Source organism: Mizuhopecten yessoensis, unplaced genomic scaffold, assembly GCF_002113885.1.
Source record: "Mizuhopecten yessoensis strain PY_sf001 unplaced genomic scaffold, ASM211388v2 scaffold1011, whole genome shotgun sequence".
NCBI classification, from domain to species: domain Eukaryota; kingdom Metazoa; phylum Mollusca; class Bivalvia; order Pectinida; family Pectinidae; genus Mizuhopecten; species Mizuhopecten yessoensis.
The window spans coordinates 59,971-67,865 of record NW_018403833.1 but is presented as its reverse complement, the minus strand read 5'-3'; positions in this window follow the sequence as shown (position 1 = coordinate 67,865).

The following is a 7,895-nucleotide window of genomic DNA, read 5'->3' as shown; positions in this document are numbered from 1 at the left end:
CCGTCTGCATCAATATTCTATGTCTTTGGACAGGTGTTTCCTTATGTTATATTTTCAAGCATTTATTTGAAGAACTTGTCAACGTTTTTGCTGTTTGTAAGGCTGTGTGCATTAATTACATCCTAATACCACAAGTCGGAAATCGTGCCGTTAATTTACATTGCACTTTTCGCCCAACCAAAAGCCATCATACATACACCAGCTTTATTTGGATATTTAAGCAACGATAACGTAGATTATGAAACGGGTTGGAAAACAAAAACCGGAAAAGCTAGACCATACAGTTAAAACAACATCAAAATAGCGAGACTGAAAAATTCAAGAACACCAAAATAGCGAGACGAACCTTTTAGAGGAGACTAAAATGGCGAGACTAAACATTGAAAGATGGCCATGTGGAATAGATAGACCAGATACCAAGAAAACAGAGCAATAAGACTGGTCACTACAGCGTGTAAATCACTTAGAAAAGATAAGAAAATCATGAAAACATGAGGACCAAAATAGCATATGAAACATTTACAGGAGACTGAATTGTGAGACCAGACAACTTTAAACAAACTTAGATTCCTACGTCAAGGAAAATGGCAGTCCATGTTTTAGATTATGCTGCTTGCAAACCGAACATGCAAACTAATTTGTTTAAAAAAGCAAATGAATGATTTTTTCCCAGCTGATATTGATAACGAATAACGATTTCACGTATCCGTCTACAAAATGAAGTAAACACCATTCAATGTACCTATTCAAGATCCAGATTTAGTATCAGAGTAGTCAGTGAAACGAGGGCTGAGTTAACCTTGCCCTTCCTTCAGCACGGCTGTGGTAATGTTCTCCGTGCGGTCTACGTGACGAGGCTAGCACACGAATGTTGGATATATAAATAAAAAAACCGTATCGTGTATGGTTGCCTAGCATAACCGGAACTCTGTCAGCAAAACAAAATCTCACAGGGATATTTCGTTCTTGTATATCATATATCAGCACGACTTGTTTATCATTGACAATTGCTATTTTTTAAATATAGGGATCAACATTTGGGAGATATTCACAACATATATGTTATTAATATCTCACTACATATTATAATCAACTGTTTAATTTATAAATATTTAAAAACTATGACCAATCGCCATTGTACATCTTATTTATAACCTGTTACTTTAAGATAATGATATTTAACCTGTTTCTTTGAGATAATGATATTAAATTTGTTACTTTAAGATAATGTTATTTAACCTGTTACTTTAAGATAATGCTATTTAACCTGTTACTTTAAGATATTGTTATTATATATGTTACTTTAAGATAATGTTATTAAACCTGTTACTTTAAGATAATGTGTTTTAACCTGTTACTTTAAGATAATGCTACATGTATTTAACCTGTTACTTTAAGAGACTGTTATTAAATATGTTACTTTAAGATAATGTTATTAAACCTGTTACTTTAAGATAATGCTATTTAACCTGTTACTTTAAGATAATGCTACATGTAATTAACCTGTTACTTTAAGATAATGCTACATGTAATTAACCTGTTACTTTAAGATACCGTTATTAAATATGTTACTTTAAGATAAAGTTATTAAACCTGTTACTTTAAGATAATGTTATTAAACCTGTTACTTTAAGCTAATTCTACATGTGTTTAACCTGTTACTTAAGTTACATTGGAAAACGCTATGCCTGCTGTAACCCACATAATGATAGCACGATGCGACATTTATCCCAACATGTCGGAGTGGACTTATCCTTCAATGTCATCTAAGAAATATGAAATATGGACGCCCCTATTTTAAACTTATTTTCCGATGCAGAAATCCAAAGTAACGCTTTTACTGCACCAGCTGGTCATTTCGTTCTCTATAGGACTCAATGGTACCAGAGGTGAAAATAATCAAAGTCCTAACTGTTCCGTAACACAGGAAGCAAATTTAACGAAAGGGAGCAGTACCTTAAAACCCTATATAACGCTAAAATCTTTTGGACACAAAACGTAACTTATTCTTAAATTAACTGTGTAAGTGTGTGGAGTGGGTGATACACCATCATTTTAAAAATATTACAGGGCGAGCACTACTATTTTGATATCCAAATTGGGCCATTTTAGCTTGCTTGTTCTTTAAAATAACCATAGATTTTCCGATCATGTTTTGAAACCAAATACTAGACCAAAGTTAGTACTCTGTTCTTATCCATGTTAAATGGTAGCGTGATCGTACTTCTAAATGACCCTAGCGAGTGCGATCGTACCGAATAAGAGAAAGTACTACTTTCCATGTGCCGTACACACGAGATAGCATGGGAACCTAGAACCTGCTTACACATTTGTAACCTAGTTACAAACTGGAATGTATGTGATGACCTGCCTGGAAGGCCAGCGTTATCTCTCATGTTCCAGTTCAGTGATATCTCAGGAATAATCTTGAGGTTACCATGAGGGGATGCTGCAGAGGTCTATTGCAATCCATAGGAAAATTAATAAAATAGATTCACTTGTAACAATTTGTATAAAACTGTATAAAGGATCTATTGCGTACTGCAGGCAAAACACTACATAGGTCCACTATAGTTTTAGTTTAGGTCGAGCAGGACCAGGCACCCATCACTGATCAGATAACTCAGTGGGTTAGAGTGACCGTGTTGTAATCAGACGTCCAGGATTCCGCATTTTTACACTCGGAACACTCAGTTGATATCTTGTTTTGTTTAATTCATTTTCATTATTTTGTCATTTAAGTTCTGCAAGCTATGATTCTGTTGATAAATGTTTAAAACAAAACATACCGTTAACAAAACATACCGTGAACAAAACATTCCGGTTCACAGTTATTTTTTTTGCAGCGGTACGACACTCTCTTAACTTGTATTGCCTATTGCGATCTGTATATATACCTAGCATTCGAGTCTTTGTTGACATTTTCCACCAGGCCGTAGACATTCATATAGGAACAAAGTGAACTACCCCCCTCTTCTGACCAACATGTGCTGTATTTCATACGCGACTGTATTTGATAAAGTGCTTGTCAGTGCTGGAAACAAAAACATTTTCAAGTCCTACAATTTCACTTTTAAAAGTAAACCTGTAAAGTAACCTGTAAACTTGAGTTTTTACCTATATCTACATGGCAGGGGTCATCGATGGAGCACAACATACTTACCCTTCCGGAACACCTGGTCTTATTCTATTATTGTTATTTTTCATAGGTCTCCTTGTAAATCTTTAATTTTATCATATTTCGCCTTTTTTTAATCGATGTTTTCTTGACGTTCTGGTATAACGCTGATTTTAAGGGTGATCGGTGGTGCAGTGGATAGCGTACTTGCCTTTCACCAAGGCGGCCGGGGTTCGATTCCCCGATCGGACATGAAAAGTTCGGGTCGCCTGCCCGATTACGTGGGTTTTCTCCGGGTACTCCGGTTTCCTCCTACACTAAGATACCCCCCCGCTAACATGCGAGCTAACAAGAGTGATTGATATAAGTTGAAATAACATAATTGTTGTTAAATAAATAAAGTTTATATATATATACGCTGATTTTGTGTGCTTTGAAGCGTTACAGGCGTGCTCGTTCGTAGTTTGCGTAAAGCTATATTTTATTATGACTGCACTAATATACTTTTTACATATTGATCCATCATTGTTGAAACTGGCATTTTTTTAAACAATTTGAAGATAGGATTGGAAGTGAAACTAACTACTTTGTAAGTGTATTTCTACAGTCAATTCAAAAAATTAAAACTAGCACCGTTATATGTGGAGTTTAATACTATTTAGTATATAAGTATATGGTATATAACAAAACATACCAAAACCTCCAGAGATGATCTTCATTATCTACAGCTATAATTGTAGATTACTATATTATTGTTAAACTAATATAATTGATATATTTATGTAAAACACAATACACATATAGAAAATTCGTAATACCATGAAGCATTAGGCAATACCGAAGAGTAAAGAAAAGTCTTAATTGAAAATTAAAAATGAATCGACGGAAAGTATCTTCCAGGGGAGAGACTGACATAGTGGTGTTTTAAATGTCCAAGGAAAACAAGAACAGGTGTTCCGGAAGGATAAACGTTTTCCTAAGACAGTACGTCAAGATCACAGATCGAAATCGACAGTAAAAAACACTGATTTTTTTTTTAATATCGCAAGTGTCTTTCAAAGGTAAGATTTTCTGCGCCACATCTTGAACCGTCATATAAAAACATTTTTTCAACTTAAATCGAAAGATAGAGGTGTTGGAAGATATAAGGGAGGTAACTCCGTTTGCATTAAATAAATGTAGAAATAGTGTTTGTTTAACAAAAATGCAACAATAAACATCGCGGCATATTTCAAAACACAATTTGAAAGCATGCTCTGATAATATTGTATATATTGAAGTATATCATTGCATATTTATGAATTACATATTCTATATTCACTATGTAATATCATAAATCAACAATTACGCAACCAAGAGTGCATGTTGGAGCAAATTATTGTATAGGTATCGAAAATATACTTCATAGCATAAAACAGACGGAGAACTAACAATTACACAGATTACGATTCAATGACCGCTTTCAGTTTGAAATTAAATCATCTAACTATCGTGAAGTGCGTTTATTTCTGAAATAGGTAGATGGTTGGAAGAAGCCGTTACAATCATATTAACTCGAAAAGACCTTGTGTAACCTTTTAAGCTATACATCTCGGGATTCCAATCGGTGATTCACAAAATACGGAGTATTTCATAAATAATAAAAATAATGATATACAACATTTGATATAGCGCCCTATCTAGCTAACATAAGCCACTCTAAAGCGCTTTACAGTACAAAGATATACAATTAATACAATTAGCATATACATTAAGCATTACAATGATTGAGGAATTCGTAGAAGCTGCCTTGTCTTGCGCTAACTACTAGTCATATGCCACCTGGCTGATATCTCACTATATGTGTATGCCTGTGTGTGTGCTGGAGATGTAATGTGTTCTGTTTGTAGTGGGACCGTGCAGATTGATTGATTGATTGATTGATAGATAGGTTTTACGTTCGCTTCATTGCCGAGTAGTTCGGTTGTCCAGCAGACGATACTTTGGGACCGTGCTTCCAACGGCATCATTTATAGTGCCCCTCACTTGAATGCTACAGCACAGTTACCGCAACATCTACCCCAGACCACTTTATACCCCACCTGGGTTGTTGGAGTTGTTTGGGCGGGCAGGAGAAAAAACACTTTCTCTGAATATCCATGCGCACGACGACCTCTGGGATTGAGCCCCGGCCGCCTAAGACCAATCCGCCCATAAATATTAAAAGTAATAGTAATAAATATAACATGGTTAATCTTCAGCCAACTTAGATTAAATTTATGAAAAAAATGTTGCTTAAACATGACTGATGTTTATTTTTGTGATTACGTTCCAAACTGCTTCTTTATTTACTGTTGAAGTCGCTAAATGAGCAATGCAAATTACAAAAAGTAACACTTTAAATTTCTGAACTGAATCGCGATATATTTTTATAAGTGTGAGACTTTTAAGCGACTTGGAATGAAAACAAATGGTAAAGAGCTTGGCGGTATGAAAAATGGTTTTTGTTTACAGTGCCTGTATTTTAGTCAGTTTTATAGCAACATCTTAAAAATCCATTCTTTCTGTCTTGATATTATCTTATTTCTCTGAAAAAATCTTTGAAACGTGTTATAAAATCATTTGTAGTTCTGTGAAAAGTCCTTAAAAAGACGAAATGACCAATGAACACCCTCGTTATCACGATAAGCTGTCATCTCTAAGCAATAACCTCCAGCTCTATGGACCTAAGATTATACATAGAGGAGATTACAGATCTTTACATTATTCACCCAAATGTTTCACCCAGACTGTATCTTGTGGAACGTACATATGTTTCATATATTTGATTTTTTTTTCATCAGGTGAAACACGTTTAACAACTTAACATGGGAGATAACATCACCTCTACGATTTTAGTAGTGTTTGAAGATATAAGGGAGACAACTCCGTTTGCTTTAAACATTTTTACTACAACACCCGTCCCGGCATATTTCAAAAGGCAACATGAAAGTATGTTCTGTTAAGTATATTGAAGTATACCAATGCAAATTTATCTAATATTACATACATTGAAGTATGCAAGTGGATATTTATCAATTACATATTTCTATATTTACTTTCTAATACCATAACTCTAACAAACAAGATGATCCATTTCGTAGCAAACATTGCTGTATAGTAACCGTAAATATACTTGATAGCATTAAACAGACGGAGAAATAACGATACACCGACCACGATTCAATGACCCCTTTCAGTTAGAAATTCCACTTACAAATTACTGTAAAGTGTGTTTACTTCTGAAATAAGTAGATGAAATTGTGCAAGAAATTGCTGGTAGAATCCGTTATTATTATACTCGCCTCACAACGCACCTGCTCCTAGTATTTCAATGGGTTATTTGAGCTTCCTTTCCACAATAAAAACAACCATCATATTTCTATATCATTTACTCTATTTCCTTATCGTTGTGTATGCGTGTCCCTTGACAGCCCTATCCAACCCATTATCAGAATCACGAGACTCGATGAGTTGTAATACTCCTGTGTCCATGTTTACAGTTTGGTGTTAAACCTTTCGGAAATGACCACATAATGGACATCATCAGTGGACATGACCATAATACGAAAAGACGTTATAACTACAAACCATACAAATTCAAAAAAAATAATTGAATACAATTTCTAAAACTTTTGTTTTATTACCCCCCACCCTCCTTCCAACCAACGTATCCCCTTCCTACCCAAAACTAGTAACATGATATTCATAAACTGAAATCCGTTTCACTGTTCTTCAACCTACCATTATCCTAACATGTGATATTAAATCATTCTATAGTAAGCCCATGATACATCCTAAACCTTTTCAGGCCCTACTACATGTACACCGTCAAGTGACCAGCTTGGTCAGAAATTTATCACTAGGATTCCTCTGAAACGTATTTTTACTTTTAACTTACATCAATGTAGCAACTACTGAAAATAGGAAGAATAAGGAATCGCCATTATAACATTTATCAAGTCCAAGTTTGAAATATTTATCTCTATGCCTTTAAATAAGCTTCAATATAAAACACTCTTTACGACAAACCCCTACTCGGCATCTCAAACACATATTTAAGTGCACAATTATGTAACCTTATTTAAATTGCTATAGTTCGGTTCTGCCAGGGATATTAAGATACATGTTATATAATTTCGCAGGGTTTATTCATTGTGTTTACATTGATGGCTATTCGCTAAATAGGACCGTGACAATGAAGACATGTATGTATCACCCACGCTTGCTATTAATATCTAGAAGGCTTCAATTTGTCACTGAATACCCTTGAGATTCGTGACAGGATATTAACTAGTTCACGGCTACATACAGCTCTATTTATGTTATAAAACCACCACCTACTGTCAATGAACGATTGCCTCTACACGAATGACTGACAATACACAAAACATTGTGACTAAAAAAGTAAATAATTTCGTAAAATTATATATATATATAATTTTACAAAATGAAACCATATCCCATTAAATTCTAGGACTAATACATCAGTGTCAAATACAGGTTAAACATCAATGGTAATTATTGTCATTAAAATCGTTTCAAATTTTGATGTTATCACTAATCAAGGTCGAGGGATAACTTGTAAACGCGGTTTATTTATGCCACAGCATTGCTGAAACACTATGTATGGCCATTCGAAGATGATAGTTTCTTTAATAAAAATTAAATGAGTAAGAAACGTGTTCTTTTCTCGTCTTTTCACGCATCTCCCCTTCCGTTTGTTTCAAGAATAGTTTTGGATTTCCATGTTATTGGT